Source organism: Panthera onca, chromosome B1, assembly GCF_046562875.1.
Source record: "Panthera onca isolate mPanOnc1 chromosome B1, mPanOnc1 haplotype 2, whole genome shotgun sequence".
In the NCBI taxonomy this organism is placed as follows: domain Eukaryota; kingdom Metazoa; phylum Chordata; class Mammalia; order Carnivora; family Felidae; genus Panthera; species Panthera onca.
The window spans coordinates 58,738,167-58,760,931 of NC_138342.1; the positions used below are offsets into that span (position 1 = coordinate 58,738,167).

Genomic DNA, 22,765 nt, shown 5'->3' on the forward strand with positions numbered 1-22,765 from the left:
CACATAAAGCAAAAACGGGCAGAACTGAAGAGGGAAAATACATAAACATGAATAGTTGAACACTTTCAGTAATGGATGCAGCAGTAAGACAGAAGACCAACAATGAGAGAGAAGACTTGAACAACAGTATAAATAATTCAACCTAACAGACTCCACCCTTCAACAGCAGAAAACTACAGATTAATACCTTATAAATATAGATGCAAAATTTTCTGACAAAATACCAGCAAACTGAATCCAGCAGCATATAAAAATAAGTATATATTATGATCAAATGGAAATTACCCCAGGAATGTAAGGTTTGCTTCATATCTAGAAATCAATCAGTGTAATAAAACATATGAGTAAAATAAAGGACAAAAAATACATGATTATCTCCATAGATGCAGAAAAAGCATTTGACAAAATCCAATTGTCTTTCATGATTTAAAAAACCTCAACCAGGAAAAGAAGGAAACTTTCTTAACCTGATAAGGGATTTTTAAAAAAATAGAGTTAACATCATATTTAATTGTGAAAGACAGAATGTTTCACCCTACATTCAGGAACAATACAAGGATGTCTACTTTTATTACTTGTATGAAACATTCTACTGGTGGTTCTAGCCAGGGCAATTAAGCAAGAAAAAGAAAAAAAGCATCCAGAATTGAAATGAAAAGGACAGCTATCTCTATTTGCTGATCTATTTACTCTATTTACATGATCATTTATATTAAAAATTTCTAAGGAATCCACCAAAATAACCAATTAGAACTAATTAACAAGATCATCAAAGTTTCAGGGTAAAGGATTAATACACATAAATTGATTGGATTTCTATATCTAGCAATGAATAACCCTAAAGTAAAATTAGGAAATTAATTTTATTTATAATAGCATCAAAAGAACAAAACTTTTTAGAATAAATTTACCAAGGTAAGTCCAAAACTTAGCTATGAAAACTATAAAGCATTGTTGATAAAAAATTAATTAAAACAAAAATAAATTGAAAGATGTCCCATGTTCATGGATCAGAAGACTTAATATTTTTTTTTTAATGTTTATTTATTTACTTTTGAGAGAAAGAGAGCAAGCAAGGGAGGGGCAGAGAGAGGGAGAGAGAGAAAATCCTAAGCAGACTCTGCCCTGTCAGCACAGAGCCCAATGAGGGGCTCAAACCCATGAACTGTGAAATCATGACCTGAGAGGAAATCAAAAGTCAGACACTTAACCAACTGAGTCCCCAAGATACCCCAGAAGACTTAATATTGTTAAAATGTCAATATTCACCAAATTGATCTACAGATTCAATACAATCTTTGTTAAAACTTAACCTAGGTTTTTTTCTTTTTCAGGAAACTGACAAGCTGACTCTAAAAGTTATGTGGGTGGATGCCTGGGTGGCTCAGTTGGTGGAGTGTCCAACCTCAGCTCAGGTCGCGATCTCACGCTTTGTGAGTTCAAGCCCCGCATTGAGCTTGCTGATCAGTCATTGCAGAGTCCTCTTCAGATCCTCTGTCTCCCCCCACCATGCCCCTCCCCTGCTCATGCTCTTTCTCTCAAAAATAAATAAACATTTAAAAATAAATAAATAAAATGCATATGGAAAATTCAAGAGACACAGAATAGCCAAAAGAATAAAAAAATTTTCAATGACAGAAATAATTTGGAGGGCACACATGTCCCAATTTCAAAACTTATCACAAAGTTACAGTAATCAAACAAGTGTGGTACCAGATCAAATTAGACATACAGATTAGTGGAATACATTCGTGGAATAAAAGCTCACATTTACCATCAATTCATTGATTTTTCAGCTAGGGTACCAAGACAATTCAGTGAGGAAAAATAGTCTTTTCATCAAATGCTGCTGGATATCCACACGCAAAAAAATTGGAACCCTTCCTAAAAACATACACAAAATTAACTCAAAATGGATCATAGATATAAATGTAAAGATAAAACTGTAAAACCTTTAGAAGAGAACATAAGAGTAAATATGAGTCAGCAGTCCTGCAGAGAGTGGTTTGGCTTCCTGCGCTGGTTGCTACAGGCTGTGGGTCAGAGTTCACTTGTTATATATAGTTCGGCTGTTGTCCATTGGTATAGTCAGTCTCTCAGAATCAAACACTAGCTATGGTATCTCTAGCAATTTACTCAATCATTCTTAGCCTTGGTGCCTTCATTTGAAAAATGTGATTAGTAGTAGGCTGTACTGCCTAAGACAGTAATTTATACCCCATACAAATGTTTTCTAAACTGAAAAAAATAGATCCAATGATGCTAATACATCAGCTATTTGTGAGAAATATAACAGGTCTTTTATACCAAAGATACACTGAAATAGAAGATTAGAAGATAAAACCACTAAGTAGGTGGACGATTGTTAGACTTTTTAAAATTTTTTTTCACTTTCCTTGGTTTTTCACTATAAGATCATCCTTGTTATCCCGTTTTGGCAGCGTGTATACAAAGCGAGAATATACGTTTGTATGTGGTAAAGTACAGCATTGCAATGCCATATGACCACGAAAAGATACGTTTTCCCTTCTTGTGCATACGGCTTTACTAAAGAAACCTGGAAAACATTCCCACTGGCTTGCTGAGAATAAGCAGGAGTCCTGAAGTGGTTTCTCCATTTATTGAATCACATACTCTAGGCTTCCATCCCTTTGTAGATGAGTCTATTCAGACTGAAGCTGTCAATGTTTCACACAAGTTTTGTGTATGCAATTAAATAGTTCAGCATTGAAGGAAAAGTCTTCATTCTTCTGTTCTGTCTACTGAAGAACACACACAAACAATCCGATCAGCAGGGTGCCTTCTCCATTACACATTCCATTTGGTTCAGCTTAGTCCTCCTCTCTCCTTTCAAGAATAATGTTGTTTATGGAACATTAGTTTAGATGGTGTGAATGGTTTCTTAGTTTCTCTCTTCTCCAAATTAGCATATGCACCCCACACCCATAAGATGGCAACAGTTAAAATGTGAAAAGACACAACAATAGTGGGGCCTGGAAAAGAAGTCTCTAAGCCATCCCAGGAGGGCGTGCAGAATACATTCCAAGTCTGGTACGTCCCGCAAAGGACCAGCCCACTCTCACCTCCAATATATGGCTCAATATTGTCATAGAAATCACTTCACTTTTGCATTTCAGATGCTTTCCTATAATCTGGCAAGGAGCTCTAAATTCACAATTCATATAAAGAATTATTTCTGGGAAATTCAAGTAAACAGGAGTTGTAACCCCCACCTGAGTATTGGGGTGACTTCCTCATACATGAGAAAAATCAGTATGCTCACCAAGATCCAAAGATTCTAATAAGTTACATGTGGCAAGCATTTTAGTAAAAGTCATAGAAGTATAATAAAGTAAGAATTCTATAAAAGTTTATTATTTTCAATACTTTCTATTAGTAGTCTGAATTTTCGGGAGACTTGGCCAACTTTTTCAGAATCCACTTGTGGCATATGAAACCTTTCTTGTTCTTTTTCATTCATTCATTCATTCATTCATTCAGCAACCATTTGTAAATGTTAATGAATAACAGATAAAATATGCAACATTTAAGACTGAGTCTGAAGTTTTAAAGTGGACTGATTACCAATGCACAAAATATGGGACCCTGAAGTCTTTTCTAGTATAGTCGCTTCTAATCCACTTTCAATTAAGGGATTTAACAGACAAGCATGCCTAGTGTATTTCTCAGAGACTGCTGACAAATACTAGCACTACTGGAAGTGTATTTTTCCGGGACAGTTCAGAGAACACTTTTAAGGCCTATACATTATTATCATCATCTAAGCCAAAATATCTTTGAGCTCAAAATGCCTGCCTGTCCAGTGGGATAGAGACTAAAATATTAAAGCTGGAGGCAACTCTAGAAGCAGCCTAGCCACGGGCAAGAGTGTGACATGAGACAAACTGCATTTTCCCGAAGTTATCTTACTTTGACATTTCACATACACCGATTCGATTCTGTTCTGCCTTCTTATAGAACTTTAGGGGAGGGATTATGCCCTTTTAATTGTATCATAAGCACTCACTGGTAATTTATTCATGTGTAAACTTATCTATAGAACATCAACTATCATGTCAATTTAATTGGTTGAGTATTGATAGCTGGTATAAAAATGACTCACGAATAAATTCTTATTGGTTGAAGTCACTTATGGACTTATGCAAACAGCAACTAATGCAAACAGCAATCCATCATACACATTCTCAAGAATACAACAATTGCTAACATTTACAAGGGCTTACTATGTAGCAGGCCCTGTGCTCAGGCTTTTTTATATATTTCCTGGCTTAATCTTCATAATAACTGCATGATATTGTTGCTGTTATTATCCTTATCTTACACATGAAGAAACTAAGTCACAGAGGTTGAATGATGATGTCACTATCTCATAGCCAGCAAGTGTCAGATGGTCTTTGAGCCTAAGCATCCAGTCATATCACCTTTTATTATTTACCATTCAACATCTCTTTTTAAGGGAGTTGTGATAGTCACTCTTATTGTACTGTTTTGCACAATTTCTAATTTACATCGTTTATGAAAGTTTTCCTTTGTTCTAACCAAATACCTAACAATGTCTATAACATAATCTGAAGATAAATATCCCTAGAATACAATCTCCCTCTGAAAACTATCATGCATATTTGTGTTGTGCTTTATGCAAAATCCACACTTGTGTGAACAAAGCAGGAATCTGCTAATGTGCAAAGATTGAATGTTTTGATTCTCTGAGTTCAGCCAGGGGGGCATGTTTACTGTGGCCCAGTACCAGATGTGAGGTCCAGCCAAACGTTAGTCATTTGAGCCTCCATACAGTTGCTTAGTTCACCATAGAGTACAAACCACCTGATTTCATATCTTTGAAACAAAATACAGGAGCTATAAGCACACTTAAGTCAGTCTTCTTTATTAAATCAGAAGACTGAAAACAAAATAGATTTAAAAGGCAATTATTTTTTTATCAATTAACTCAATCAAGCAAAGTAATGTGTTGCTGTTGTTGTGGTTGTTTTCCACTAAAAGCAAAAGTTATTTGTAGCATAATGATTGAGAGCCCAGAGTGTCTGAATTGAAGCTTCCTTAACCCCACTGGGTCTTCAGGAATTTACTTAAAAACTCTGGCCTTCAGTTCCCTCATCTGAAAACTGGGAGTTATAAATTGGAGTTAGGGTTGATATAGGAATGAATTAATAAATATAGAGTTCTTCCAACAGTGTGTGTCATCTGATCCTGCTTACTGAAACGTACGTATTAACACTGCGGGTCTTACCAAGTGCTTTGGTGCCTTGATTCCTATTTCTCTTTCTCTTTATCAGTTTCTCTTAGGAGATAGAAATGATAGCTGCCCTAATATGGAGAAAAGAAAGACTGGCCAGAATATATCATTTATTAAATGTAAGGTACCATGGATCATTGAGAGCAATTTTCACCTGTGGCTGCTGCAAACAGAGAGATTATGGAATCTCATTACAATCATGCAGGGTAAACAAAAATGTGCTTAGAGATAAAGAGGATGGAAGGACTGAAAAAGACCTCACATAAACATTTTTGTTGCTGATATCACCAAGGCAGTGCACTAACATCTTTTCCAGAGCAAAAGGGACTCATAAATACTGTTACATATTGGGTTCCCATCTCAGCTAGTACATTTAGAGCAAAGATGTTCACATGCAAGTGTGTTAGCTGATCTACTTTACTGACCACCCAAAATATTAACTATATTCCATTTTATAACAAACATTGAATAGTAAGCTTTCCATTCTTTTCTCCTTAGCAACATCCAATGACCTGCACGCTTATGTGGAGAATTTCCATTTCAACAGGAAAGTAGAGAGAAATCTCAGGGTTGGGAAAGATCTTTAAAAACAAATTTAAACGAGAACAACAAACTCACTGTACAAAGAAAACCAAAACAGTACCAAGTCCCAGCTTCCTCTATTCCTTGGGTTTCTCAGTCTATCCAAGATAGCTGAGGGCTAGTGGCCACACAAATCTCCAGAGTGGTCAGTTGAGAACAAGAACGAGCACTCATTTACCCAACTTCCCCTATTCTAATTCAGCAATCATTCATGGCAATAAGGCCAAACATGCTGTTGGCTTGACCACAGAGTCATCGAACATCTCGCCCCTTCACTTTTGGCTCACCCAGTCCTTGTTCTTGGCCACATCAGAGGTTTTGGTCTGGCTGTTCACACTCAGTGCATAATCCTGGAAGAAGGAAAGAAAAAATCAAAGATATGGTCAAACCAAGATTATACCGGTCATGCTGTCCCTGTTCAATAATATATGCACAACCAAAGGAATTTTTAGGCCTTGAAGTAATTTTAAATTAGAACTTTATAAACAAACTTCATGTGAAAAACAAGTATCCAAATGCAAAAATATGAAACTATCTTTAGCTGACTTGATTTTGCAATGTTTCCCTGGATAAAAACCATTTTTCTCCCCTCTTTTGCTCCAGGGATCTCACTCTACTGGGGAGAAAATCTGTCATTCACATTCAATGTTTATAAATTTCTAAATTAAATACTTGTTTATCCCCAAAGAAATAATACTATGACAGGCTAAATAATTACATGTTCCCTTAGCACATTTTCTTTTCCTTAGCTTCCCCCTTCCACCTGGAAGCTCCATTTACATAGTCAAAGACAAGATCAAAATATTCCATTTCCCCTTCTCATCCCAAGGCAGGTGCCTTGCCTATGTACCTTTGGACATATCTCTGTTAATTCATGCCTCAAATCATCCTGTCACAGCTGGTTTCTCTGTTTCCCTCACTAGATAGTTGGTATCTCAAAGTCAAGGACCACATATTACTCATCTTACTAACTCTAGTGCTCATGCACAAAGATACTCAATAAATACTATTGAATGAAGGAAGGAAGAAATAAGTAAATTGTTCAGCATATACGTCTAATGGATTTCCTGGGAAAAGAACGGGAAAGAGGTATTGTACAACGAGTGTGGCATCCAGCAATTGAGTGAAAGACAGACTTTGACTTTTGGTCAGGCACTGGAAAGTCAAATTTAGTCCTAATGATTGTAGATATTTTTCCAACTAAGAGAGTGAAAGAGACACTAAGTGGGTTATCTGTTCTTACGGCTCATCCAGAAAGCATCTATGAATCTAGAACAGGAAATCCTGAATACTACAAGAAATGGAGTGTGTGTTGCAGATTGGGTAGATGACACATCTTTTCCAGGAATTAGTACATTAACCCACATCTGAAAATATTACTGGACAGACTAACAAATACAGTGACTTATAAGAATTTCTCCTCTTATATAAATTTTCAATCAGAAAACAGGCATATGACAAGAAGAGAATGTGAATAGAGTATTCTGTATTCCCCACAGGGTTTGAAGCACTCTCTGCACATAAGTGAAGTTCATTTAATGTTGATTCAGCCACTCAGTAATTTCCTGTCTTCCAGGCCTGAGCTGCCATAAAGTGCTCATTGCCTCTTGATTTTTGCCCAGTGCAAAGTAGGTCTCTATCTTGCTGCATGTCAAGAAAAGGATCTCACACTGGGAAGGGCATTTCCAACATGGAGGAAATAGCTCAAGTCCTACACATGCATGGATGTACTCTGGTTTGGAGTCTAAAAAAAGAAAAAAAAGAAGGCTTATAAACAAAAAGGTCAAAACTTAATTCAGTTTCTCAGTCTTGAAGAAAAAGGTCATTCAGAACCCTTTCCTCAACTCAGTTGACACTCATTTGGGAATACTAAAAAATATCCTAGTTTTATCAGACTTTTTACTCAGAAACATAAATCTTTCCAGATTTCAGAATATTCTTCCCAAACTAAGTCTCAGATTCATGTAAAATACAAGGCCCCATCAGTGCCAATATTCTGGGGCCTGATGAGATTCTATTGCCATTAGAAACCCTAGCACAGGGGTGCCTGGGTGGCTCAGTTTGTTGAGCGACGCACTCTTGATTATGGCTCACGTCAGGATCCCAGGTTATTGGGATACAGCCCTGCATCAGGCTCTAGGCTGAGCATGGAGCCTACTTTGGATTCTCTCTCTCCCTCCCTCCCTCTCTCTCTCTCTTTGCCCCTCTTCCCCACTGGGACTCTCTTTCTAAAACAAAAGAAAAAAAAGAGAGAGAGAGAGAGAGAGAGACAGAAACCCTAGCACATGGATCCCTAGGAATGTATGGCATAATTTCACAAGAAAACATCCTCATTATTACACCTCAAAGTATATGTGCAACTTTAGAGAATGCATGCTCCCTAAGTTTAAGAAATAGTCTCATGAGGTATCTGCTTTCTAAGTCTAAAAAATATTTTTATAGAATGAGTCTTTGTAAACATCATCTTTGCTAAAAGGCTTATGCCATGTGAGTAAAGTCTAGAATGAGAACTGCATAAATATGAAAGATCTAAAGGAACAATCATCAAGGCTTAGATGAAACATGAGGTGTTAGGGTTGGGGTAGTCACCATCATTAGGAGTGTATGAAGAAATCATGACGTATTTAATTGTGGAATAAGGAGATTTAATTAATCAGATATTTGGAGGATATCTGCATATCAGGCTACACAGCCCACAAAGTTAAAAATATATTTCTCACATACTTTCAGAAAGGTCTTCAAGGAAGGAATAGCGATTTCTCAGATTAAGAAAAAAATTTGCACAAGTGTGGCCCAAGGTCCCAAGGTCCTATCTTCCATCACCTTCAGACTAGTTGGTGTATAGTGTGGGTACATATTCTTACTTCTCCTGTCAGAAGATGCAGAGGCAGGCTTTGCCTTGCAAGGGGAAGCCTGAGGGTTTCCTGCTTCACTGCCTAGAACTGGGTGAAAAGGTCGATCCAATTCTGTCAAAAGACTGAGTCATGCAACTGTGGTTTCTGGCTGCATTTGCCAATTCAGCCTTATCCAAATAAAACTGGTATGTTGATCTCCATCTGTGTCCTGTATCTACCTCTCCAGTGGTTCAGAAGCCACATTGGAAAAGAGACATGATTATCACCACCACCACCCCACAAATCCCAACAACCACCAATGTTTAAGAAAAGAAACATGCGTGGAAAAAAAGAGCTCTACTGTTGAGTAGTGTACCACGAGAGTATTGTGCCATGGAAACCAGGAGAGTCAGTCATAAGGAGGGGATGATTAACCATCAAGTTAACAGAGATTTCCATTTCAGTTGGGACAATAAATGTCCAAGCAGAGGTGTAGGTAGTGAAACAAAAGTTGGTCCTTACTAAAGTTGTCAGCTAACAAGCATTCAGCCACTGGATTTCAGCCAAGAGAGGAATACAAAGGCAGATTTAAAGGGTTATAGTCTCCAATTCTAATGTATGGGAGTGGAGTTTCCCCACCATACTACCAAGCAAGTAATGCTCCCACACCAGCTGGGTATCCAATTTTATTCAGTTCTGACACTATCTACATGGAAATAGCATCGGAACCCACAAGCGAAGAACTCAGTCCTACATGACTATTTCCCCACCCTTTAGATGCCAAACACAAGCCTAGGTTATAACTTATACTTCTGACTGACAAGCTATAGATTGGAGGTTCCAAAGACCTCTTTCCTTGGACTTCAGATGCCAGTCACACATCCAGGTTGTTACCTGTACTTTTTTTTTTAATATGAAATTTATTGGCAAATTGGTTTCCATACAACACCCAGTGCTCATCCCAACAGGTGCCCTCCTCAATTCCCATCACCCACCCTCCTCTCCCTCCCACCCCCTATCAACCCTCAGTTTGTTCTCAGTTTTTAAGAGTCTCTTATGTTTTGGCTCCCTCCCTCTCTATCCTCTTTTTTGTTTTTTCCTTCCCCTCCCCCATGGTCTTCTGTTAAGTTTCTCAGGATCCACATAAGAGTGAAAACATATGGTATCTGTCTTTCTCTGTATAACTTACTTCACTTAGCATAACACTCTCCAGTTCCATCCACGTTGCTACAAAGAGCCATATTTCATTCTCTCTCATTGCCATGTAGTATTCCATTGTGTATATAAACCACAATTTCTTTATCCATTCATCAGTTGATGGACATTTAGGCTCTTTCCATAATTTGGCTATTGTTGAGAGTGCTGCTATAAACATTGGGGTACAAGTGCCCCTATGCATCAGTACTCCTGTATCCCTTGGGTAAATTCCTAGCAGTGCTATTGCTGGGTCATAGCATAGATCTATTTTTAATATTTTGAGGAACCTCTGCACTGTTTTCCAGAACGGCTGCACCAGTTTGCCTTCCCACCAACAGTGCAAGAGGGTTCCCGTTTCTCCACATCCTCTCCAGCATCTATAGTCTCCTGATTTGTTCATTTTAGCCACTCTGACTGGTGTGAGGTGGTATCTCAGTGTGGTTTTGATTTGTATTTCCCTGATAAGGAGCGACGTTGAGCACCTTTTCATGTGCCTGTTGGCCATCTGGATGTCCTCTTTAGAGAAGTGTCTATTCATGTTTTCTGCCCATTTCTTCACTGGGTTATTTGTTTTTCGGGTGTGGAGTTTGGTGAGCTCTTTATAGATTTTGCATACTAGCCCTTTGTCCAATATGTCATTTGCAAATATCTTTTCCCATTCCGTTGGTTGCCTTTTAGTTTTGTTGATTGTTTCCTTTGCAGTGCAGAAGCTTTTTATCTTTATGAGGTCCCAATAGTTCATTTTTGCTTTTAATTCCCTTGCCTTTGGGGATGTGTCAAGTAAGAAATTGCTGCGGCTGATGTCAGAGAGGTTTTTTCCTGCTTTCTCCTCTAGGGTTTTGATGGTTTCCTGTCTCACATTCAGGTCCTTTATCCATTTTGAGCTTATTTTTGTGAATGGTGCAAGAAAGTGGTCTAGTTTCAATCTTCTGCATGTTGCTGTCCAGTTCTCCCAGCACAATTTGTTAAAGAGACTGTTTTTTTCCATTGGATATTCTTTCCTTCTTTGTCAAAGATTAGTTGGCCATACTTTTGTGGGTCTAATTCTGGGGTTTCTATTCTATTCCATTGGTCTATGTGTCTGTTTTTGTGCCATGTTATCTGTACTTCTGAACAACTGGCTATATAAATCAGAGATTCCCAGGACCCCCTGTGAGACCCAAGGAATTTAACAAAAATCCCCTACCCCTGGACAAGCAGAGGAAGACTAACTCCATTTTGTGCTATACCCACCATCTCATGTATAACCCCCCATGACCTACTTATTGCTTAAGACACTCCCCCACCCTAGTCAAGCTGCTGAGCACACCCTTACTAGAAACTGGCTCATATAGGAATGCAGAACCCCTAACCACCAAAGAATGTAAACCCCGCCTTTTGCCGCCAAACTTGCACGCCAATTCTGACCAGAGTGATAGGCTAGTTCAAACAGTTACTATAGGGTAAATTGTAATTCAATTGGCCACCTGCGTGTGGACTGACATGACTATGCAACTTTCTGTGAGTGTTACAATCTCATTGGCCACTGGCCCCTATAAAACTGCTACGCCTCTTAACCTAGGGGTCCAAGTCCCTGCTCCGCTGTGTCAGGTATACTTGGGCCCAAGCTCGAGCTTGCAAATAAACCCTCATGTGTTTGCATCAGTACCGGTTCCTTGGTGGTCTCTCGGATTCGAAATCGGGGGCATTACACCCCTTCCTAAGGTTTAATTAATTAACCATTAGGGTGGTTCACAGAATTCAGAGAAACATTTTACTTATCAGTGAAAGGGCAGGCCTACGCCAGCCAACTCCATCTTGTTCTGTGTCCTTCACCTTGACCACCCCTCCTCCCCTTGAGTAACCTCACCTGCCTAATAGGACTCGGACCCTTCCCCAGCCAATCGGCTGAGGCCACAGCCATTACCTCACCAACTGTCCCTAGGCCCCAATAAAATCTTTGTCCTTTTGAAACTCGCTCTCTCTCCCTGGCATCTCACCGCTGCGTAGGTGCAGGTAGGGGATTGAGCTCGAGCTAGCTCGAATAAAGGCTCTTTTGCTTTTACATCGGACTCGGCTCCCTGGCGGTCTTTGGGGATCACGAATTCTGGGCATAACAATCAGATCACCAGCTAATTATAAAAGGATACAACTCAGGGACAGCTAGATTGAAGAAGTACATAGGACAAAGTTTGGGGAGTGGCACAGAGCTTCCCTGCCCTGAGTGCCACTCTCCCAACACCTCCATGTGTTCACCAACCCGGAAGCTGTCTGAAACCTGTCCTTTTGAGTTTTTATGGAGGCTTTATTATGTAGGCATGGTTGATTGAATCATCAGTCACTGGCAATGGATTCAGCCTCTAGCCCCTTTCCCCTCCACAGATGTTGAAGGTGGGACTGAAAGTTGCAACCTTCTAATCATGTGGTTGGCTCCTCTGACCACCAGCCCCCAGCCCTAGGTGCTTTCTAAAAGTCACCTCATTAACGTAAAAAAAGATACCTTTATTGCTCTCAACACTTAGGGAATTCCAAGGGTTTTAGAAGCTCTGCCAGAAATGAGGACAAGGACCAAATATATATTTCTTATAAATCACAATATCACACAGATGCACTTAAGTAAGACGACATAAGGAGAATAAGTTCCCAAGTATAATCATGGTGTGTGTTCTGGGGGGTGGAGGGGGAGTGTAATGTATAGAACTGGCCACTTTTATTGGTCAGTCCAAGCCAGTGTCCTTATAACTGCTAACTAACACATAAATAAATAATGGTGGACTTGGGCCTTTAGCAATACTTAAGATACTAGAGAAAGTTAATACTGTTCCCAAGGCTACACTGCACACTAACCAGTGCCATAAGAAGGGACTAAAGTAGATAAGAATGTAGCATTCAAATCAGAAGTGTATGAAAGAATCATATGGCCTGAGTATCCTTTTAATATCTCTTTATCTGAGAAACAGGTCAATTTATCTAATTATAAAAGCTCACTCATTACAGAAATAGAGTGGATGAACCATCCCATAAGTTCCTAAATGACTAACATGAAGCTTGTGTGTATGTATAAGATATGTGTTTGAAACAACCATTTGATTATTAAAGAATTAAAGCAAGAAAATAAAAGAACTTTCCTCTTTCTAGCACTCAGAGAAGAGGTTGCATATAGATGAGAATTTGCTATTAAGAAATAGTGCTTCCAGAATGTACAATTGTGTGGGAATTAGGAGAATAGCCACTTGGGAAGAAAAAGCATAAACTAATATGAAGAGGAACAAAGAAAAGAGCTAACAGAGGAGATTACATTTTAGGTAATGAGCAAGAAAATGCAGGGATGTCAGGCATCATTGAAGTAGCTAGTGCCAAGCATCTGAGGGGAGCTAACTAACTCTAAGGTCAAATTTGGGAAAAAAAAAAAAAAAAACCATTGTAGAGTCAGTCCCATGGCCCTTGAAAAAGGGCAAGGAACAATTAACTGTTGGATGGATATGGAAGGGTTTTTTTGGTAAGCCCAGGGCTCGTAGATTTAAATTCAATTACACTATAAGTCAAGGGTGGCATTTTTTTAGAAGAAAATTATATAAATCTATGCCATTCAGATGAACTAAACCTAGAGGTTTCTTTCAGGAAAAAAATTCAGGTCAGAAATAGAGGGGCACTTGGGTGGCTCAGTCAATTAAACGTCCTACTCTCAATTTCAGCTCATCATGAGATTGTGAGATTGAGCGCTGTGTTGGGGTTCTGCCTTGGGTGAAAAGCCTGCTTAGGATTCTCTCTCTCCCTGTCTCTCTGCCCCTCCCCAGCTTGTGCGCAAGCATGCTCTCTCTCTCTCTCAAAATAAATAAATGAACTTTATAGAACTAGAAATAGTGAAAATGTTTTAAACTTTTGAAGACACCTGAACAATAATGGCATTTCACTAATAGCCCCTATTCAAATGTCCAGTAAAATACCTAAAACCATATAGTAAAAAAATATTCACTGCCCCAGTGAAGTGTAAGGAAAGAGACACTAACCCAGAAGCTGGGATAAATTTCTAACTACAAGGCTGGTGTATCAAGGTTGAGAAACACAATAAATGGCTTATGCATGCTTCACAGACTGAAAATGTAGAGACTAGCTATCCTAAAATTGGGTTGAAGGAAGCTTTAACAAGCTCGCATCTCTCACGTAAACCTCACCATCACCCTCCTTCCACCATCTAATCACAACACTCAATGCTGGGTCTGTTCCAAACAGAAAAATGAAGAGCCATTACCTTACTGTAGAAAACTACACTAGTGGGGCATTCAGTGACATATTCCTTTTCTTTTCCATGCGCTTTCAGAGTCTCTCTTTTTATATACATTCAGAAACTGCATTCCTGACATCATTGACCAGAAGTGGAGGAATATGATGGGTGATACCATTCTGCTAATTTGTAATCCCCACATGGAACACAAAGTGGCCTGGGGAATAGATTAGAGGAGGACTTACGGCAATGCATGCTGCAGACTGAGGTATTTAACATATTCCATCCACTCACAGATTCAGAGAACTGTACAGTGGGAATTAGAGAGGTTATATATCTCAGTCCCGAAGATCTGCAAAGGCTGACTCTTTGATGGGGGAAAAAAAGGCATGGAAGCTATACCCGTTATTCAGACAGTGGGCCATTTGAAATAGCTACAAACTGTGTTAACAAACAGAGTCTGTGTAAACCTTTCCTCATTCATGGGCAATTGAGTGAGTGTACAGAACAATCTGCCATGGGTTGAAAGTAAGGTAAGAAAGTTCAGAGTAAAAAAGACTACTTTTGAAAATGATTTGTTATAAAACCCAGAAATTAGTTTTGAGAAACTAACTGCTTCATATTTAACCAAGGAAAAGGAAAGCATGCCTCCCCCAAAGTAGAAATTTCTTATATGGAAAAATCAAGATGAGAAGAAGACACCATTGGCTCAGATGCAAAGATAGAAACAGACATGAAAAAGAAGATGGGAGACATAAATTCCACAAGGAGATAAGAGTACACTTGAGAAATAAAATCTTCATGATACAAACTGACAGGAAATTATATATGGCAAAAGTCAAAGGTACTGTCAATGTATAGCTAATAAAGCTCTTCCAGGACAGAGAAGACAAAGGTAAAGAGAAAAAATTACCTGAGAGAGAAGATGAGAGAAAAGGGAAAAGGAGAGCAAAGACCCCACCTGTGAGGTACTACTGAGTCCTAAGGAAGGCCCCAGAAATTAATGAAATAGAATAATTAAAGTCATTATAGGTTTATAAAAAACAAAACAACTTTTCTAAGAGGCCAGATTAGGAATGCTCTCCATTTATCAGACAAAACTGATGATAAAAAGTGACCTATCCCTAGATAAATTCTAGCAAAATCGTTTATATAAAAATTTACAAGGATAAATCTCTCTCTCTCCTTCCCTCTCTCTCCCTATTTCTCTCCCACCCCCCACCTCACCCCTCACTGTTCTCTCTCTCTCCACCCTCCCCCTCCTCTGTCTTTCTCTCATACACACACACATTCCCCAGACAGCCAGATGGAAAAGACAACAAAATTAATCTCACTCTAGACTAGGTAACACTATGTCTCCTAAACAACATTTCAGAAGTCAACCAAGTTGCATTTGCAGACCTGCCAAAAAGATATATTCCGGTAAGAAATCAATCATGTGAAGCCAATAGAGAAAAACTCCTTTTACTTTCATAAATGGACTGGATATGTACCCTTCTTAAATAAATTACTCAAAAATGTCCTTTCAGCCAATCAAGGGATGAATTAAATGAAAACTCAAAAATAGGGAATTCAGGTTCCAAGGAGCTAGTTGTGAACAATAAAGTCTTAGTCATAAAGTTAGTTTAAAATAGTTGTGTTATTATAGTTAAAATAGTTACATAATGAATGAAAATGTGAAATAATATACTTTTAAAGATAATATGCATCAAATAAAATATTAGATTACTAACAATAATCTAGATTTATATTTACTGATTATCTTAATGACCAGAAAACAGAGAGAAAAAGAAAGTTGAAAGAGAGGTGCATGGGGTGAATAAATATCCTGTCCTATAGGGATGTGTTTATTTTATTTTTAGAAAAATGGAAGCTTAATTATATTTTTGGAAACTTCATGATAACCATAGACACAACTATGAGTAGACATCTTCCATATCACTCAAAAATAAAGAAGCAAACTCTTATACCTACATAAAAAGACGGAAAGTTGGCAATCAATGGCAATATAGAAGAGAAAACATATCAAGTACAAAGAGAAAAAACTTTAAGCTGTAAATTTTGATAATAAATATAAATATAATAACAAAGAGCTTCAACTCCTAGGTAAGTGGCATAGGCTTTGAGAGAAAAGTAAGAATAATATCCAAATACATGTGTTTATAAGAAATAGGCACAAACCAAATGATACTTACTGGTTGAAATATATGTATTATTATCAGGTGAAAAAGAAGCCATGCAGAAAGCAAGACATTAGATTACAAAATAAAATTGATAAATAAAAAGAAATAAATTTTAATCAGATATTTGAACCTATCACTCTCCTTTATGGATTATATTAACAAGATAAGACCATATTTAAGGTCACAAGGAAGTTTAATAATATAAGTGATAATGTCAAATTCAAAATGATCAGATTCAAATATATATCCTAGAAACAGAATTATACCTCCTTTGCAAACATCCAGAGAACATACATAACTATTACGTACTTGGTTAGAAAAATTACTGACAAAATTCAAAGAGTAAATGCTATACAGGCCTTATTGTGTGATCACATTATATATATACATGTATAAAGGTACATATATATATAAAGGTAAAGGAACTAGAATAGCCCAAACATTTTGAAAATGAATAAAGTGTGACAAATCACATTACTTGATAAAACTTAATATATAGCCACATTAATTAAAATAATTAAAACAATGAAGAGGAGGGGAAAAATGTTAAGAGGTGAAGTCATGGAGTGTTAGCCAGCATGCCTCAAGCAGGGGCTTTAAAGGGCATTCATGGTTTGTCTTGGCCTCTAGTGCCCCTGACATCTGCCATAAAAAGATCAGGCCCTGGGAAGCAGCTGGTCCCAGAATGAGCAATGGGTGCAGAAAAGCCAAACTCACCCTGAAGTTTGCAAAAGAGCTGCCTCAAGCTGACCTGCAAACCTGTTAAGGGGAATAAGGAATGTATATTGCTGAGCTACCTACATTTGGGGGTTGTACTGGTACTTAGCCAGAGAAATGGAAGTGATTCTCCACGACCTCTATCCTGAAAGTACATAGGACAGAATAAACTTTTGCCATGAAAAGAAGGTTCAATTTGAAAAGAATAGTGTTTTACTGAAATATCAATTTGTCCCAACACCAAAGCTTGTCTTGAAGCAACCTACAAGGCTACTGATCTCCCAAACACACACACACACAGACACACACACACACACACACACACACACACACACATTGTTGAGTTGATTTGTGGACCAAAAAATTAAAATCAAAAGTGTGTTGCTGTAAAGTCCTATTATCTAATATGAAATCACTGACATTGCTTCTAATGTTTTGAGTCAAATCATGATGGAAAAACCTTTTTATTTCATCACTCAACCAGATAAAACTACTTTACCTCTGTAAGGACAAAAGAACTCCTGTAAGAATTCTTATTTTGAGGGCCCTTTTAGAAACTCCAAGGACTGTTAACATAATTTTTGACAACATAATTTTTTTTTTGCCAAGGAACACTTAAACTGAAAGAAAATTCGGGAATTTTGTGCAAAATGGAGCACCTGTGATGCTTGGAAATGTATCTAGTTTTGTTGCTTTGGTAAAGAGAAGAGCAATCCATGACACTGGAATGCGTTGCTATACAGATTAGCTTGCACTGCTATCACAGACTTGGCCAATAACATTGAAAGAGATCTTTTCTGCCACTGTAAAAGCTGTCAACTTCATTAGAGCAAGATCCCTGAAGCATCACTTTTTTAAGAAATTTGGTCAAGGGACACCCAGGACTCCAAGATGGCGTCACCCGTACCAGTGAAAGAGAAGAAGCTCATGGATGTGAAGCTAGGAGAGCTGCCAGGCTGGATACTGATGCGAGGTTTCACCCATAGAGGCATTGCTGGCACATTTCAAAGAGGTTACTACCCGTATTACAACAAGTATGTCAATGTGAAGAAAGGGAGCCTTGCTGGGATTTCTATGGTGCTGGCAGCTTATGTGCTTTTCAACTGCTGTCGGTGTTACAAGGAACTCAAACAGGAGCGGCTACGCAAGTACCACTGAAGAGGGCCCAGTGTGGAGGCACATTTGGCATTCCTGACCGTGACCTTTGAATCCTTTCATAGCCTAATTCAGAATTAATGTCCAATAAAAGATGACTGATACTCCAAAAAAAAAAAAAAAAAAAAAGAAATTTGGTCAAAAAGTAGAATAAGATTATATATTTCTTTAAGTGTACAGACATTCATTGGCATTCCAGGGGACAAGTCAATGGACAAGATTAAAATCCAGTGTAAAAGAGAAAAATAAAACCCCGCTCAGAACAATTTGAAAGAGAGATAGTCATTCATTGCCTGGCTTCCTTGGCAAGTATTTTGGCCATGTGCATGAGGTAAATCTTCTCACCCAGGGCCATGCTTGCTGAAAAATCATGAGTAATTTTTGACCAAGATGCCAAAGAAAGTGCTTCACAGGATGAAGCTGAGACTGACAAATCATTGCCAAGTTCTCAGCAAGCAGAGTTGGAACCCCCCCCCCACCCCCACCCCAAGAACTTCTCTGAGGATTTCTTCAGTTTCTTGGACTTTAATACTGATATGGTAATCCCTTTGTAATTCATTGCTTGCTGACAGGGCATTAGCAGTGCAAATGTTATCAAAGACAACGCCATTGCCTTGAGAACTAAATAAATTAAGTGACCAGATTCAACCTGAACTGCCTTATTCTTATGTTCCAACAGCAGCTTACTCTAACCAAGTAAAGCAAAGTTTAGGAGCTTTAATTCTCTTTGCTTTTATATACATCTATGAGTCAGGACTTTCAGAAGTTTTCACTTATAAAAAAAACACTAATATTCACCATCAATTCAAGGCAAAGGATGACTTATATGTTGCTATGTCAAAGTCCACTACGCTACAGCAAACAATGTCAACCTTATTTTGGGAATGTACTACTCAGAATGAAAATTCACTTTTGGTTTTATTTACACAATTCAAATTTGTTTGCAAGTTTTTCTACTCAGAAGTCATCAATTTTTGCATGATATCCTTTCATTTCCAAAAGAATGCAAATGGGACTCCTGGGTGGCTCAGTCAGGTAAGCACTGACTCTTTGTATCTGCTCAGGACATGATCTTGCAGTCTTGAGATCGAGCCCCACACCGGGCTCTGCACTGACCATCAAGCCTGCTTGAGATTGTCTCTCTCCCTCTCTCTGCCCCTCCACTTGGGCACTCTCTCTCTCAAAATAAAAAAATAAACATTAAAAAAAAAGAATGCATATGAACGTATACTCACACAAATTACTCCCACTCTATAGAGTGGAAATTTGAGAACAATCCATTTGCATCGAACTTGATGAGTCACTGGATTTCCCTAAAATACCATGTTTGCAGAGATAACACAGAGAATGAGTAAGTCCTGAGCATGTAGGTCGTGTTCCAGTTTCAGGATTTGTTAGCAAATATCCCAGATCTTAAAAATCCTCAGGATGGTCTAGACATAAAAAATTACAGAGGGAGTACATATACATCTTACTATCATTACCTTAATCAAACTAGTTGTGGTGATTAAGTTTATATGTCAAACTGGCTGGGTCACAGAGTACCCAAATATTTGGTTAAACATATTTTGGGGTATGTCTATGAGGGTGTTTCTAAATGAGATCAGCATTTGAAATGGTAGACTGAGTAAAGCAGATTGCCATCTCCAGGATGGGTGGGGAATCACACAATCAACTGAGGGCCTGAATAAAACAAGACAAGGAAAGGAGAATTTGGTGTTTTAGTCTGACTGATTGAGCTGGGATGTCCATCTTCTCCTACCCTCACTGAAACTTACACCTATAGCACTTCTGGGTCTTAAACCTTCAGACCCAGACTAGAACTACACTGCCAGTTTCCTGGGGTTCCAGCTGGCATATGAAAGATCATGGGACTTCATAGCCTCCATAACCCTGTGAGCCGATTCTCCATAATAAATCTCTTTATACCTGTATCCTATTGGTTCTGTTTCTCTGAAGAACCCTTACTAACATACCATCTTAAACCAAATGGGAAGGACTTCACTGAAGTATCAGAAATTGTTTAAAGCTAAAGGTCTGATCTGTGACCTGATTGTATAATAATATTTTTTAAACCTTCTTATAAGTTTAAAGAGAGTGTTTTGTATACTGTTCTGAGGAACACTGACTTTTTAACTCACTACATTACAGGGCTAATTTGTATGACACTAGGGAATATATGACTACCCCTGACAACATCTACATCTGGACACTCTGAAGAAAACAATTCTGTCTTCTAGGATACAGACAGTATTTTCAACAACTACAAAAACTTCAAATTTTCCTGCCTGTGAAAAGCTTATATTGTGGTTAAAAGGACATACAAAGCTGATAGGTCTGAGATGGTCATCAAAGACTACCTACCCACTAAGTTCAAAGTCACAGTAGTGATCATGTTACCTCTAAAAGGGGAAGAGAGCAATGAGAAACATCACAGCAAAGAAAGAAATTCACATCCTTTAGTATAAGTTTGTATTGCTGTTTTCACCAAAAATAGCAAGCCATAAACCACAAACAACTCATCAGAACTAGATTTGGGTTTATTCCCCTATATTTAGGTTTATTATTTATTATCCCTATAATCCAGCTCTCCAAAGTAATGAGATATTACTATAAAATTAGGTTCAAGTTAATTGGTATAGGTTTTTCTAAAAATTTTTTAATGTTTGTTTATTTTTAAGAGAGAGAGGAAGAGAGAGAGTGCAATCGGGGTAGGGGCAGACAAGGAGGGAGATTCAGAATCGGAAGCAGGCTCCAGGCTCTGTGCTGTCAACACAGAGCCCGATGTGGGGCTCGAACTCAGGAATCATGAGATCATGACCTGAGCTGAAGTTGGACTCTCAACCAACTGAGCCACCCAGGCACCCCTTGGTATAGATTTTTCAAACAGACACAGTGACAGTACTTACAAAACAGTAGTTTGCTGATAGTGATGAGAGAATTTCTATAGAGATGATGGATTATCAAGTTTGTGATTGAAACTATATACAGTTTTGAAGATTATTGTATTCTAGGTTTTGAATATAATTAAAATGCTGTGTTTCCGTTTTTGTTACATAGTTTTATCTTCATTGAACACAAATTTCCATTAGAATTCTTACATTTTTCCTCTTTTGGCTGCATATGACTATCAAATGAAATATTCTCTTTTTTTAATATTTATTTATTTATTTTGAGAGACAGAGCAAGCAGGAGAGGGGCAGAGAGAGAGAGAGAGAGAGAGAGAGAGAGAAGCCCAAGCAGGTTCCACACTCAGCGTGGAAGCCCACACAGGGCTTTGTGTCACAACTGTGAGATCACAACCTGATTGGGTAGCAAGAATCAGTTGCTTAACAGACTGAGCTACCCAGGTACTCCACAAAATATCCTGATATATATTAGAATATTTGTGTTAAGCGTATGGAAGACAATGGCACTGGAATTCCTTCAAAATTATTTTTTGCTTTATATTTTGTACCAGTTATTTCAAAAAATTTGTTTTCACATACTTTTGCTAATTGTATAAGAATTCATGTAAATATACTTTATTTTGCTCTTTAATGGGCATCAAAGTTTACTGAGATATTTCATTGCCTGCATAATCTATGTAGACTTTTCAACGTTTATTGTATCTTGTGGATTGCTTTTAGTCACCAAATTCATTGAGATAAAGTGCTAGAATGTGTACTCTGTGTCCATTCACCGGACTCAATTTATCAGTAAATCCTTTGTATTTTATTGGCTGTTATGTGTCACTACAAATACATTTCTTTTGAACTGTGTGGTTCTGTATTTTTGTACAATTTATCTAAAATTACTGCACACTCAGAATTTATGACTTACTACTGGACTCTGGTATACTGTACCATGTGCAATGTAATTCATTTCCAACAGGCCATATCCAAAGAATACAGGAGCCAATATGGAGCGGCTCCCATTAACCAACGGGAACAATCTGAGCATCGCAAAAACTTTGAAGGCTATTGGCAAAAATCCATGAACTATATAAAAACTAATAAGAAAGAGAGAAATCCACTCCTTCTCCTCCCAAAAATAATTAAGAAAAGAACAATCAATCCTACAATTTGTACAGAATCACAAAAGATCTGAATAGCTAAGTGATCTTGAGAAAGAAGAACAAAGCTAGAGGCATCACACTTCCTAATTTCAAACTATATTACAAAGCTATAGTAATCAAAACAGTATGGTATTGATATAAAAACAGATGCATAGATTAACAGAATAAGATAGAAGAGACCAGAAATACACCCATATATTTATGGTCAATTAATTTATGACAAAGGAGCCACAAATAGAAAATGGGGAAAGGACAGTCTCTTCTTCATTTCAATAGAGTTGGGAAAACTGCACAGCCACACGCAAAGAGCGAAACTGCACCACTTTCTTACACCATACACAAAAATTAACTCAAAATGGATTAAAGATGTAAATATAAAAAGTCCTAAAACCATAAAACTACTACCTAGAAAAAAACATAGGCAGTGACCTCCTCAACATTGATATTGATGATGATTTTTTTGGACTTAATACCAAAAGGAAAGGCAATAAAAGCAAATAAAAGGCAATAAAAGCAAAAACGAAGTGGGAGTACAACAAACTAAAAAGCCTCTGCACAGCA

General features: G+C 37.9%; 1 pseudogene; it reads left to right on the forward strand.

Annotated features, from left to right (window-relative positions):
- The first annotated feature begins 17,869 nt into the window (after positions 1-17,869).
- On the forward strand, positions 17,870-18,280 carry LOC132692446 (ATP synthase F(0) complex subunit f, mitochondrial pseudogene; annotated as a pseudogene).
- The last annotated feature ends 4,485 nt before the right edge of the window (positions 18,281-22,765 follow it).